The sequence below is a fragment of the Thunnus albacares genome, chromosome 5 (genome assembly GCF_914725855.1).
Source record: "Thunnus albacares chromosome 5, fThuAlb1.1, whole genome shotgun sequence".
Taxonomy (NCBI): domain Eukaryota; kingdom Metazoa; phylum Chordata; class Actinopteri; order Scombriformes; family Scombridae; genus Thunnus; species Thunnus albacares.
This window is the reverse complement of record NC_058110.1, coordinates 28,738,610-28,754,189: the sequence shown is the minus strand read 5'-3', so window position 1 is coordinate 28,754,189 and position 15,580 is coordinate 28,738,610. Positions and strand designations below refer to the sequence as shown.

Below are 15,580 nucleotides of genomic sequence, written 5' to 3'. Positions count from 1 at the left end.
TTAAGAGCTGATCTGCTTGTTTATTTGTCAACTCTCACACTCCATTTAAGCCTATTAGGCATGATATAATATAATATAATATAGGTCTATACTGAATATTACCATACTGACAAAGGATATATAAGAGTGCGCTACAGTGCAAATATATGTAGGCAGTGTGTAGGATATACAGCGTGCCCCCGTTGAGCTGTACTGATGAAGATTGGTGGAACGTCAGTGAAGCAGCGGTAAGCAACATCTATGCAAAATCTTGCCAATGAGCAAATGATCCCTACACTGCGTAGCACCTACTTTTCCCCAATATGGCACATCTACTTCAGTGCTACATTGCTGTGCTGTCTGGATGTATGTTTCAGGGTTAACAGCATTCACATAGTTAAGAGTGGCAAAGATCTGATTATGCTAACATAGCCAACATTATTCGGTCATTTAGTCGAACGTTACTGACATATATTTTGTATTTTTAGGTATTCTGTGTTATTTCTGTGAAATGTGCTTTTAAAACTTCCAAGTTTACATCCTTATTACACAGGTCGGATGTGTCAACCATTTTCCATATGAACTCTTCGTATATTAACAAGGTAATCTCCGCTCTGCCCCTGCACAGAGCGGAGCTGCTCTCTGAACGCTGGTTTATTCAAAGTTTATTAATATTAATTGTATCGCGTGTCCAAATTGCACCAAATTCGACAATTCACTCCCTTGGGTCCCCAACCATACTATGGGGCAGTCGATAAGATGAACAGTTCTCAAGAAATGTGAAGGACAAACATACATACATACATATATACATACATACATAATAGGGATATGCAGAGAGCCAAGTATTTGTATTTGTATCTGTATTTGTTGAGGCAGCAAAATTATTAGTATTCGAATAAAAGTGGAAAAAGGCTTAAAAATCCTGTTTTTGTATTTATTATGCTTTTAATTTTAGAAAATTAAAGTGTTACAATAAGTGTTCATGAATAAACTACCTTATGAAGGAGGTCCCCACACCAGGTCTTGAACTGGAGTCTCCCAGATCATAGACGACTGCACTGACTACTGAGCTAAAACTTTACTCATCGACTCATTGCAGACAGACCTCTACCTATCTATACACCCATAACACAGAGACAGCACAGCACGTAACATGTAGTAGAACTTCAAAGGTGATTCTTGCTTTGCACTTTTCATTTATTGCCTATTTTTTTACAACCTAACTTTGTGGAAAGGAGAAGGTGAACAACAGGTTATGGAGAATCTCTCAGGACTTACCCCTGATAGATGTAACAGTGGAGCAGAGGAGAGAGACTGAGATAACGATGTAACTAACCTGCAAACTGGTATTTGACATGTTTTTTTTTTTTCTTCCCAAAAACAAATAATTTTTAACATATTTGTATGAAACAAATATTTGTATAAAACCCACTATTTGTGCTTTGCAGAATAATGTATTTGTATTCGGGCACACCCCTAATACATACATACATATATAGATACAGACATTCCCTCCTTTAGTAAAGAGATAATTCAAACCAACAGTATCTTAAGTCACCTCCAAGCACTGTATGAAGTTGATTTTAAAGAGCATAACTCATCAGACATCAATTAATCAGTTAATCAATTCATTTCCATACTATTTCTTGTTATGTTTAATGGGATAAAAGCAAGAAAACATTCGGTTTATAAACTTCTTTAATGGTCCAGTGGTAAATTGACTGAACACTACAGTAGCTACATCTATAACATTGATGCTTTATAAGCATTTGTTGTTGCGATGCTCTGTTACATATTTAAGGTCACAGCACAGCCACTCTGTAAATTATTGATATGACAGACTTGCGAATGTCGATACAGCTCCCAGAGACAGAAAGTGAAAGAAACCATGATGTAGAAGTGTGATCAATAGAGGTAGACGGGGTCGCTTGAGAGAAGTGAAGCAGAGCAACACAGAGAAAGAAAGGAAAGGTCGACAAGTGATAAGAAATTAAACTGTGAAGTTGCAGAAGTTATAATCCTCGAGGTCGTTTGAAAACAAAGCTGCGACTTGCAGGCACAGTTTTGCATGTTTTACCTGAACACCGTTATATAACACATGACAATGACTACCTTCTTACGTTGTGTTAGGATATGATATCAAAAAGGTCAAGATGTGTTTTGGTTAATTGAATTCCAAATTTATTGTTGCACAGCAGTGCCTCTCCATGGGATGACAGCTTTGAAGGGCTCAGTAATAACACAGCCTGGGCTTGTTGAATAAATAGGTGTATTATTTGTGGATCTGGGTGTCGGGGGAAAAACAAAACATTAGTAGGTAGCGGCATAACATATTGAACAAACACATCTTTATTGTTCTCTTTTCTTAAACTGTATCACACTGAGAGGCAGGATGCTGCTAAAACGGAGCTGGTTTAGTCAGCAAAGCCTTCCCTGGATAAATAAAAAAAACATTTACTCTTTTTATTTATTTATATGCATTCTTCTTAAAGTCATTATTATTCATGCATTGAGATGTTATTATTATTTATTATTTTTAGTTGCGGGGTTATTTATGATTTTCTACAGCGCGTGAAAAATACACCTGAGAGCAGATTTATTTCAGCGAAGATACTGAGTATCTGTATTCAGCATGCAGCAGTAGTTGAAGAGGTTGCTATACCGAGACTCAACCATCCACTAATAATTAGTTTGATGCTTTATAAACAAAAAATAAATTACTTTCCTTGGATTTTTTTTTTTCTAAATAGTGAGGCGAAATTATCATTTCTTTATTAAAATTTTCTTTCATGACTCTCCAGTGCAACATCTGACATATAGATTATAACTCAATTTCTACCAAAACTGACAATATAACAGCGAAACTACATAGTTCACGATTTAATGTCTTGCAGCTGCCATAATTTTTATCATGTAGCGAAGGAGACGTGGTAGATCAGTGTAATGGGCTCTCCTGTGCTCGGAGGGGATCTACATGAGCTCACATTTTGTTTGTTATTCCATGTTGCAAGAGCCCCGTACACTGTTCATGCGCCGTCAACCGAGCCATAAAGAGCATCTTTCACTCAGGCATCACTCGTGTGTGTGTGTGTGTGTGTGTGTGTGTGTGTGCGTGCACCCGGAACAGACTGAAAATCCCCTGTCAAACGTTTTGGTTGTCACTATTATTTCCGTGACTCGCATGTAAAACACGGTTAATGCCAAATTACACACTGACGCCACCTCCGTGTTCTTAAGGCTCTTTCTCTCTCTCTCTTCATCCGGCCGGTGTTTACATGCCACGGCGAGATTATAGCACAAATGAAAAATTATAACATCGCATTCACGGTCAGTCATCTGCAAGTGTTGATCGTTATCAGATGTCATCTTTCTGGATGCTTCCGCTCAGTGAATTATAGAGGAAAACAAAATTGCAAAACATAATCATAAAACCTGTCAGCTGTCAGTGATGAGATTGAAATGCAGATGATTGAAATGTGTTTCTTTTTTTTTGTGTTCGCTCGCCATAAATTGCGGTGTAAGGATAAGGAACTCTTTAACACGCATATTTTCCTGCACCCAAGTCATCAATCTTGCTTGTGCTGTGCTTGCAGTTGCATATTATAGTTTATCTTATATGTTAAGGCCGTTTTTTTTTTCTCACTTGCTGATGCAGTCACTGGGGGGAAAAAACACTTTAGTGCTGGTTTATTGTGATGAATAATTTCTGAAGGCATGGTTATCTGCTTGCCTGGTGCTCACAGCCTACATGATAATCTGCAGTCTAATCCAATCCTATTCTCCTGATGAGTGGGAAACTACTTTTGGATAATACCTCTCCTGGCATATCTGCATTTGGTGAGTGCACACTAAAAGAAATATAGATGGAATCTACAAAATCTTTTTTTTTTTACTCTCTGCATTTGCAGTAAAATTGTCCCTTCTCGCTCTTTCAAAGAGAATATGACGGTGATAGTTTATTCTGCCGGTACAGGTGCCATCAAAGCGCCTAAATGGAAGATTAGAAGTCATTTATCCTTCTGAAAAATATACTGTTTGGAGATTCCTCAGCAGCATTTTCTAAGACATCAGCTGAATATTTCTGTGGTTTCATTCATCATTATACCAGTCCTCTCTCTTTCACATAAGGAATAAACACTTATTTCCCGCTGCAGAGGACTCTGCACATATCCATCTGCTAGTTTAGTTTGCCTCCAAACACGACACAATTAATCATGCTGTCACACAATCTATGCATGAGTGCGAGATGGCCCAGGGTTACCAGGGACAGAATGACACAGTCAAACAAAATAGCAGAGGATGTTAACAACTCTCTTATGTTGCAAAAACTGATTTCATTAACACTGTGACCATGCAGGACTCTAAGTACACCAGTGTTGGAGTGTGTATCATCTTGCCTCAATGAACAAGGTCTCCAAACCAAAAAAATTATTCAAATAGGCAACATTTTGATCACATGTGAGATCTTAGTCAGGTCAAAATGTTGATACATCTCAAATAAAAGAAGTAAAAAGATAATACATCAAAATATCAACAATATATATTAAAAAATACAGTAATCTAGAAAAAAGAGGGGACTCATTTTTTGTTATACATGCATTTTAAAGATGCTTTTGTGCAACATGTCAAACTTCAAGTTACCCCTTGACTGTATTTTTTTTACAACAGTAATTATGTGCATATAAATACACCTCTTCAATTAGTCATCTTATATGTTACATAATTACTTTGTACGCTCAAAGTCAACCTTAATCAGTCAATCAGCTGTTCTCAAAGATGTCTTTCAGTGGGCTGAGGGGGAAAAAAAAAACACCCTAAAATAAATATAAAGGCCTGATTCTAACTATTCTAGTCTAACTGTGCTCATTACATGATTATATACAATTAGTGTTGCCTTCAGATGTCCCGATGATTCATCTGGTTCAAACAAACTGCCCTGATCCAACTATGAGTTAAAGAGAAATCCAATACGTCAAAGTGTTATAATAGGAACAGAGCCACAGATGTGGTGACACTCAAGGACTGTGAAAGACAGTGAAAAGAACAAAATAATTGGGTAATGTTATATTTGGCTCCATGCTTGGGTAATACAATACTCATCCTTATTTCATTCAGTACACGAGCGATGCCTCACCAGCACCCTCATAAATAATCTTCAGATATCAGATGCCTGTTAAATGAGCAGCTAACAATGAAAAAGCAAGTTTCTCTAGTTTCCATATATTTCTCAGCTTGCTTCCTTCCTCCCTGTGTATACGGAGGAAGTGACACCATCCCAGCAGTGTCCCCGCTGACAAAAACGGTTCATTTTGGTACCGTCTGTGGAAAATAATAAGACATTAAACCCTAGGAGGGCTGGAGAGCCTTATGTTCCTTGCAGCCTGTCTTCGAAGAGCGGCTTTGCCTCCTTTTCACCAAAGGCGCTTATAGGTTTGGGGGCTCCTGCCTCCTGCCACATTTCTGAGGCAGCTGTGTGATTATGGATGGAGATTACTGAGTGTCGGTGGGCAGAAGACGACCTCAACTGATTATTAGGGAAACAAAGCACTGCCTGCTTTAGGGTGGCCTGCTGGATTTCTGCTTGAACACCATTATCCTACACTTTGAAAAACAGTCTGGTAAAAAAAAAACAAAAGAGTTCAATAAGGCATCCCGTGGTTTCTTTTCACAAATCAAAGACCCTTTCACCACAAGAAGGTTTAATATTAGACTTGTACAGAAAATAGGCCATTTTATGTTTAAGGGTTCTTGTCTACTTCTGAAGAGCACTTTGTCGAGGGATTTTGTGGAAACCCAATTTAAAGCAACCCAGGCTTTAACCATCTCTGTTTCTTTAATGTAACCATTTCCTCATATGAGTGTGAATCGAATTATGTTTTAACTTGTCAGTTGGATAAATGTCAGTTAAGGCTAATGATATCATCTTACTTTAAGTGCCCCATATAAGCAGTATAACATTTAATTTAATGTAGTTGTAATCAGATAGAAGAACATTTTAAGTGTTTATTAATGTAAAAAAACGCTCTTCAGAAACCAGTGGGTGATGTCACGGTGGCCACGTCCATATTTTTTACCATCTGATTCAGATGTGTGATGCATTGTTTATATTTTTATATCAGGTTAGGTAATAATGAGTAGGACAGAAAATGATAAATGTCTACTTAGGCGCTGAGAACAAGTATAATGTTATAATTATCATTTTAATTGTGGTGAAAACACACCTATATTGAAAACCGGGACACTTTTATGTTTTATAGATATTTATTGGGACTTGGGACACCCAGCTTGTAACTGGGACAATCCTGGACAAACTGGGATGTCTGGTCACAATAATCAAAACTATTCAAACCGACAGCTGTACGAATTTGCGTCAGATACACAGAAACATAAATTTGTTTATGTTTTGTCACAAACCGGGCCACACGGTCATGACAAAGAAGGGAGATACACACAACAAAGCCAATTAATAACCAATTTATTTTAAAAAAAGAAAGTAACCTAAGAGAAAAACCCAACCTAACAACGGCATGTGTAGTCAGTGAGATCAGTAGCGTAGGTGAGTGCATGAGTGGAACAGTGTGTGAATGTAGTGTTGTATGGTGCAAAAAAAACAACTATCAAATATCAACACAAAAGCCCAAAAGGTGTCTCAGGGAGGAGAGCACACCAGCAACTGCACTACAAAGGGGGTTTTTGAAGAGGCGCTGGCACCCAGAGCCCCAGGTGTTACCGGTGCTCCTGATGATGCTGCCACACCCACCTCCAGTACCTGCAGAAACAACAGAGAGCAGCCACACAAAGTGAAGCCACAGGCAGACTGGGCAGAGAGGGTTGCAACAGTTTTTATATCGGGTTGGTAATAATGAGTAGGACAGAACATGATAAACATCTGTGTAAGTGCATCATTTTAATTGTGGTGAAAACCGGGACATTTTAGTGTTTTACAGATATTTGTGAGGACTTAGGACGCCCAGCTTGTAACTGGGACATTCCTGGACAAACCGGGATGTCTGGTCACCATAATCACAACTATTCAAACCGACAGCTGTACGAAATTGCGACAGATACACAGAAACATAAATTTGCGACAGCTCATCCTGCTGTCAGTCAGCCTGGTGAAGGCAGTTTGTTTGCTGCTGACAGAGCTGCTGAACACAGGTCAGACTCAGTGTGGACTGAACGGATAACACTCTCCTCTTCTTTTGTCGAGCGAGGAGGAGGAGGAGGAGGACAAAATAATCATCGCTGGATGATGTCAAAACCGTCTAGCGATGATGATGATGATGGTCTCTGACCTGCGTTCAGCGTCTCTGCGCACAGAAGCAGCCGTCTGTCAGCTGCAGCTCCTGGGGAGCCGAGAGGACGGAGGCCAGACAAACTGCCTTCACCAGGCTGACTGACAGCAGTAATTTACTGAACCAAAATAGTTGTGTATGTCTGCTCCATGGGAAGAAATCGACAGTGTTTGTACTTATAAATATATGATGATGACGCATATAATGGTACATGATACATGAATCAGTACACTGTAGCGAGCGAGCCCACCTGTCTGCCTGCAGTCAAACAGACGAGCTCACAGACGGACCGGCAGCCTTGATCAATCAACGTCGATACGGTTTATAAGTTCAAAACACATACAGTTGGATATCAACAGTCCATGTAGGCCTTCGCAATAAACGGCTGTCTGTGCAGGTTACGCTTCATGATTGGTTGATGTCTTTATTTGCTGTGTGAAAGCTCAGAAAAAAAGAGCTTGTTCCAAAAAAACATTATGAAAAAAACAAATTATGTCGCTTTTTTCACCACATGATGTCTGTGTTCTGTGTGAATGTACTCATGACAAAAACAACAGAACGAAAAAATGCCTTAACTAGTCCGAGGTTGACAAAACTGTAATTTAAGTTCATAAATCTGTCTCAGTTTTAGATTAGATGCCTTTTCTTTGTAACAGTATCTCTGTCTTTGTTTGCTGCCCTTCTCCTACTAACACTAACACAGTTTTGCTGATCCTGTACTATGAGGTAGCCTATTTAACCATTTAACTCCAAACGCCCAATTTCTCAAACATCGGATCCCCATTAGCTTCCACAAAAGGGGGTCGCTATAGTAACCCTGGAGTCCACAAAACAAACAAACAAGCCACATATTTCACAGTGATAAACAACAAAACAACAAAATATGCCTTATATCTTAATGTCTGTCTACAGGAGCCCATCAACAACACAACGGCAATCAGTTTTCACAGCAGGTCAGTTGTCAAAGAAGCTGTGAAAAAATTATTTTGGAGCCAGTGAATTGTTTTTTTTTTGCTTAAAAATGAATCAATTAAATTGCAATGTTGAGCACGGGCAATTTAATATTTCTTCATTTGCTTTTTATCAGTTTAAGGGTGCTCGTGTCATCGCTGTTGTTTACAATACTACTACTACTGTTCTTTAAGATTACTTTGTAAAACAAATTAAGTATTACAATATTATCATCATGAACATTATTGTTATTGTTCATGGATGTCAGATACAGAACCACTTGTTCTGTAGTTGTTGGGATAGTGAGACTATTCTTTTTAAAACATGCCAAAACATTATATATATCAGTATCTTCAAGACTGACGGCTAAAATATCCGAGGCGGTTAGCTGAATCCGTTATTATTTTCTGCTTTGCACGCTCTGAAATTGAAACAGAAAGTGTTCTCTGTTGCTGAGACAAGAGTCAAGTCTGTGTTTATCTGCACAGAAACAAATCTCACGCTAGTGCTCCACAGCAAAACATCGGATCATTCTGCCTGAATGATTTCATGCTCCGGGAGGCTGAGGTTAGAGAGAATACATCAGGTAGGAGGGCACACCTAAACACAGACAAACTGATTTGCTGTGCCCACGTTTTAGCACAGGTATGTATATCCCTTTTTTTTTTTTTTTTTTTATTACACATGATATTCAGAGGACTGTTTGATCGTTAAATTGTTCTATTGCACTTTAGTATACGCTTGAACGGATCCATGAGCTATTTGATTCACCCACTTTCACCCTTACAGTTTGAACAGTCAGAATGACAGTTGGATGAATCTGACATTTCATAGCAGAGAGGCTCTCGCTGAAAACATCTCTCTGTATTTTTTTTTTTTCAAGCTTACTTTTATGGCATTTACTGTTCATGACTTAATATTTCAAATAAACTGTGGATTTTTGTGAGATGCCTGCAGTATGTGACAGTAATAACTCACAGTTTGTGACAGTTTTTTTTTGACACATACCCTCATTAAATGTTGAAGTTTTTCCTTTTTGTCCTTTTTGATTTTAATTTCTTAATCTTGTGTGCACCCATGGGTTCAGTTGCCGTGGTGACTAGATCACATTTCCTCCTCTGTGGCAAGAAAACAAGCTCATTTGGTTTGTCATCTGTGATCTCTCTGTGTGTGTCTGCATCTTCTCAACACAGGCTAAACTACCAACATATATACCAGACCATAAATAAGTAACCTGGGGCAGTAGATCCATTGGGGTTGGCTTTTGGGGCTCATGAAGAAGAAGAAGTTTCCATATTGTAATAGGAAGATTTTGGAAATAATCAGTATTCATTCAGTCATTTACACTACAATCTAAACTCACAGGTCAGTCTCTAAACCCTTCACTCATAGAGACTGAGGACAATCTCCCAGCTTTTATTAATAAAACCGAGTGGAAAAAATTACAGAGTTAAAAAAAAAAACCCTGCATTGCAGAATCAATCCAAAGTCTTTGGTGCGGCCCATCATCTCATCCAACAGCTGACCAGACACTCACCTGCAAGCAGGAATGATTCACAGTGAGCATTCAGTCATTTCTCCCATACTGAGTAGCTCAGCTGTCTGTGGCTCGTCAGCACACTGCTGTAGCCAGAACAGCAGAGAGCAGCAGTAACAGTAACATCTCAAAAAAACCTCAGGCTAGAGGTGTCAAAATGAAAAAAAGCATGAGTGATGAGACGATTCATAGAATTGTTTTCCTTAAAATGTCAGGATTTTTGTTTGTAGGTCCAACAAACATAATAAGTTATTTTCTGCAAACCAGTGTATTGAAATAATGGAGCATGTCCATCATATTACAACTGAAAAAAAGTATGAAATTTCCATTCAAACTAGTCTCCAAACAACTGCACAGCATAATCCAAGTGTTTCATTGGCAAACAATTTATATTCTCTGCAGGGAGGAACCACAAAATGATGGAAAAAATTATAAGTGATATTAGACTGCACAAGGTGAACTCATGAGGATGTTAAATGTGATTTTTTTAGGGTGAAAAATAAGCACATTTTTTGTGCTTAATGTCTAAAATAAAAAACTTTTCTTTATTATCTGAGGGGTTTTTTTTGTTTTAATTTTGTAAGTAATGGCTTTCAGCAGTATTTCTCTTATTTTTTTCTTATGTGTATAATATATGTGTATTAATATTGTGAAAAGTTTAATCTGAAGTTTGCTTAGTTTATGAATTACAGGTAAGAGAGCCTTTTGTTTTCAGTTTTTTATAATCTGGAAGGAGAGTTTGTCTCTTCTTCTTCCATCTTACCGTCAGCAGATGTGCCGTGTTACAAGGCAAACAAGGCGATTTTATTTTTTTAAGCACATTTCATACACAAAGGCAATTCAACATGCTTTACATAATGCATTAAAGACATTAAAAAAGGGAAATACAGCAGGAAACATGAAAATGCTTCTTACACACCTTACTTTCCTTTAGTTTTCAACTTTCAAAGCAGACCCTTCCCTCTTCGTCTCCGTCGCTGTAAAACCCAGAGAATAGATCAAAGACGGCATTGATCCTCTCCGCCTTCATTCTGCTTTCAGATCTGAGGAGCAGCAGTCTGCTACTATAATCTACTGTACACATGGGAGGAGCTGCAGTATTTACTATATTCAACTTGTGAGTGTTTATTACAATTTTCTTTTAATGTTAAAAGACTACACTGACTTTGGGAGTTTCACATAGTAGTGACTTTACCCAAAAGGCCACATAAAGGAAAAAGTGAGATATATTTGATGTTTGGTGCATGGTAGTGAATTCAAAACACTTTGTTGTTGAATTTGTGAACAAAACATGGCACCATAGTTGCTGGATAAATCCAAATTTGACCCCAAATATGAAACTGAATAGTTCCACTAGCATCTGTAACTCAATGAACTGGGGTTCACTTTCCATATTCTAAGACAAATCGGCATCCACTACAGTGCCAGCTATCATAAGTTGAAACCTTTGTGATTTTAAGAAAGTTACACAACGATTATTAATGTGAGCATCTAAAAAGACCCCTAAGGAAACATAGCAGTGAAGAATTGTTGGTACTTGTCATTTTAACTCGGTTTTGTCCTTAAAATTCACAATCTTATGTCGTTTTTTTTTCAGCTGTAATGCTGTAATCTCTGCTTTTTAAACCAACCGCAGCTCCTTGACTCATCCGTGGTCTCTGCACCCCTGTCGAGCCGTGACATTTAACCCACCACAGTGTAGGACTTAACGGGAACTGCTGTTCATCAAAGACTGCAAAAAAAAAAAACAAAAAACAAAAAAACAGAGATCCTTGTCGAAACACTAAGTGAACATCACGACATACTGTGAAAAGGCTCCAAGGCTGTTTTTGAGTTAAAACAAATGTCACTTGGATTTTATGACTTTTTTTTTTACTTCTTCTTACTTACTTAAGTTACTTCACAGAACCTGGGAGTTCCGGTTTCATTTCATCTCCCTGTAGCAGAATTTCAGCTCAATGATTGTATTTTTCTTGCCAAAATGCACCTTGGGAGTCATAGATAACTTCTCCCCTAAAGTTTTTATGTACACAAGCTTGAACATTTTTATCAAGGAACCGGACATCATGTGGATGTTAATCTTCTGTGCTAATGATTCAACCAGGAAAGTTTCATGCCGATTCAAACCATAAAAGTACTCCCACTGTGAGTCACTTATGTAACGTTGTCTGTGGGGGAAAATGAAGCCAAAAACCAAACCTAACTTGTTTTTTTTTTTTTTATTCTCTTGTTTGCAGATTCATAATGTTTGAAAGAATGGTATGAGTTTTAGGGAAATATACTTATTTGCTCTCTTGCTGAGAGATCGACGGAGAGATAAATGCAACTCTTATGTCTGTATGATGAGTATTAGCTTAGCATAAAGACTGGAAGCAAGGGAAGAAGGAGGAAACAGAAATGCTGACTACCAAGAAATAGTTCCAGCATGTAACTGTCTGTAAACTTTTTTACAAGACACAGTGTGTTAATTAGTGAGCTTTAAAAGGTGCTCATAGGTGTATTTTTTAAATATAGAGCTAAGCTAGCTGTTCCCCCATGTTTCTACTCTTTATGCTAAGCTAAGCTAATTGCCTCCTCTGCTTAATGTACACACATGAGAGTGGTATCAATCTTTTCATTTAACTCTCAGCAAGAAAGCAAGTAAGTGTATTTCCCAAAAGCTTTAAAAGCAAAACCTCATTCCTTCATCAGAGGCGGAGTGCAATCAACCTCAGCTGTCTGCATACTTTGCTCAGTTATCGTGTGAACAAAAGAAGTTACTCTTGAAGTTACACAGAAGGATGGATCTTCTAACTCAAAGTGCTTTTTATCCTGTTTTACTACTCCTGGCAGGAACATCTTGGCCTGGCAGGTTTAGACAAGTCATTCGAATGATCTCATTACTGAACCTACAGTACGAGCTTTGTGTTCTCATTTCCTTCCTGTAAAACTATAACACCACAGCAAACACAGATGATTTGTTGTCAGTCTTCTCATTACACACTGAGTGGGTTGAACAGCCGTCTCAATTTCCATGAAATGTGGGTGCAGCCCTTTAATTCTGTTTTTTTTTTTTTTTTTGAGGGTTTTGCTTTGTGTTGACGTGTTAAAGCAATTATGAGAATACGGAACAGTAAAATAGCTGATAGCATTTACATGACGTGGGATTGATATGTATGACAGCGGGGGCTGAGAATCGACTCCTCGGGACTCTATCGCTCTTCTGGGCCGTGCTGACAGGAGCTCAATTAAACACCCCATCTCAATGACATCCTGGACGTGTTTGGATGAGATACCGCTCCGTGCACATTTCACCTGGACGCAGAATGATTATGCTGATCCCTCTCCGTACTGGGGGGTAATGCCGTTCTCGTTCATCACCGTGTTGTGTGCTCTGCCTTATTGAAAAACATTGTGATATGGTTCGATAAGTATTTTAAGCCCCATTTGAGGGCCTCATGTAAACACCACGTGTGTATTTCATTGTAAATCATACAAGCGCTTGTGTAATACGCATTGGCAGATCTATTTGTTCACAGATCAACTCTTTATCTGTTGTATTGTAGCTGCGGAGCATCGTTCATCAAATCCTGCTTACACAATTTAAGACTGTTGCTAATGAGCTTAACTATGAGTCAAAATAGAAATATTTCTCTGATTGCCCCACAGCTGATGTGGGGGATCTTTGATTAACACGTCGTGACAATGAAACACATACACACACACACACACATCGATACGCAGCGACACGCTCGCTATACACTGTACGATCCCTGCCACCGTGACCCCTCAGGAGGAGAAGTTTGGAAGTGCTGATGTTGATTAGCATAGCTTTGAGTGAGCCAACCCTTTGTCATGCATTTGCCACGATGAATCAAGTTCAACATCTGCAGCCACCGGGCTGTCACCACAGGAAGATTTGCCACAGATGAAGTTGATTTGCATATCAAAACCAAGGACCTCATGTGCTACAACCTCCTCATTTGCTGTGAAAAATATGTCCGCACCTGCTACAAAATTATCAATATGACCGTCACTACCCTCCTCATTTATTTATAGCTTATAGGCAGAATCTCTAATGACAGCGGAAAGAAATGATTTAAATGTGTTGGCTTATTAGTTAGTGTTACTATCTAAACGAGCTCTCTCAGCAGTTGCCTTTATTATCACATTAATTCTCCATTAGCATACAGAATGGTTAATTTTATTTTCTTTAAAGCACTTTTGTAGCTGCCTGAGCTCTAAATTATTTAGAGATGGAAACGCACTTATAGGAGAGACAATATTTTGTGTTCTTTCTAACTGTGCCTCGTGAATAATTAACCAGGAAGATAACATTTACTGCACAGTTCAATCTGAGCTGTTTAACCCTCAGAGAGCCACAGGGGCATCTGCGCCCTCAGCTGACTTTACTATCTTTCAGAGGTTGTAGCGGGCTTAGTTTTAAAGTTAGAGTGAAAATACTGGTATCATACCACCGACGGCATCCATTGGTACCAACCATGTCATGCTAACTTGTCGGGAAGGCGGCTAAATAATGCTCCAGAGCTAGGCTAAATTGTAGTGAAGGAAAAACTGGTACTGACGTTTTCAAAGGGGTCCGTTGACCTCTCACCTCAAGATATCTGAATAAAAATGGGTTCTATGGGTACCCACAAGTCTCCCCTTCACAGACATGCCCACTTTATGCTAATCCCATGCAGTTTTGGTTTTTTGCATGCATGTATAAATGTGTTATTTTTACCTATTCTAAAAATAGTGTATTTGAATATTTCTGCATACTGGGGTCCCTAAACAGTCTCGGCATTGCATAAATTGGGTCTAACTGGAAAGATGAGACTCTTGTGGATTTAATGAGCCCCGATTGTATTCATATGTGATGATGTAGCCATTTCTTTATACTGAGACCATTTTTTGAAATTTGACCTCACTGTATAAAATGACCTATTGTGACCTCTGGGATACAGTTTCTTTAAGACTAAAGACCAAGCTCTTTCGCGAACCCCTCTGCACTTGATGAACTGTAGGGTGAAAAAAACCCATAAAAACAAAAAAAGCAACAAAAACAAACAACAAAAAAAACATACTTTTATGCACTCTAATCCTATCGGGCCCAAACTTAAGCTTTATGGCACTTACTAGTGTTGTTGTCTCCTGACTAGATCCTTGCTTGTGTTGTATCAGTCTCATATGTACGTCGATTTGGATAAAAGTCTGCTAAATGAAATGTAATGTAAAAGCCTCATGAAACTTTACAACCACAAACTACAGGCTGAGGGCATTCAGGCTTTCCTATATATATATTCCTAGATATATTGAAAATAAGGGGATTTCTGAGCAATTTCCAGAACAGAAGTGCTCGCCATGCAATCACCGAAAAATGCGATTCTTACAGAAATCTCCAAATGTCAAAAGTTTTTGATACAAAATCACAGCATCAATTTTTCTATGGTGTTCTTCAAGGTCTCGGTGTCTTAATATGGTATTTTGGCGGGATTTTTGACCATTTTTTATCAACTGTCAAGTGTTCAAAAATGGTTAAATTTTGCAGCAAATCTGTGTAACAAATGGTATCAAGCCAAAAATTGCTGCAACAACTTATGAGACATAATTGAGCATCATAATGTTGTAAGCCCTTATACACTCTAAACCAGGGGTTCTCAACTGGTCTCACTCTGGGACCTACATGTTCCCATGGTCATTAACGTGACCCATTTTTATAGCATTCAGCAGCACAGCGGTATGGTTTTCAGCTTGTCCACCACTGATTGTCCGCAGCACCTCTCTTACCATGTCCATGGCAGGAGGTAAAATAAGCTCTCCGGCTATTGTGTGG

General features: G+C 38.6%; 1 long non-coding RNA gene across 2 annotated transcripts; it reads right to left on the bottom strand.

Annotated features, from left to right (window-relative positions):
* Positions 1–6,440: 6,440 nt before the first annotated feature.
* On the bottom strand, positions 6,441–11,124 carry LOC122982670. 2 transcript variants are annotated; one of them, XR_006403512.1, is made up of 2 exons: positions 10,685–11,124; positions 6,441–6,751 (listed from the first exon to the last, which is right to left on the bottom strand). It is a non-coding gene; the product is annotated as an uncharacterized LOC122982670 (long non-coding RNA). The 2 variants fall into 2 exon arrangements; XR_006403513.1 differs by lacking the exon at positions 10,685–11,124 and adding an exon at positions 7,528–10,249.
* Between the last annotated feature and the right edge of the window lie 4,456 nt (positions 11,125–15,580).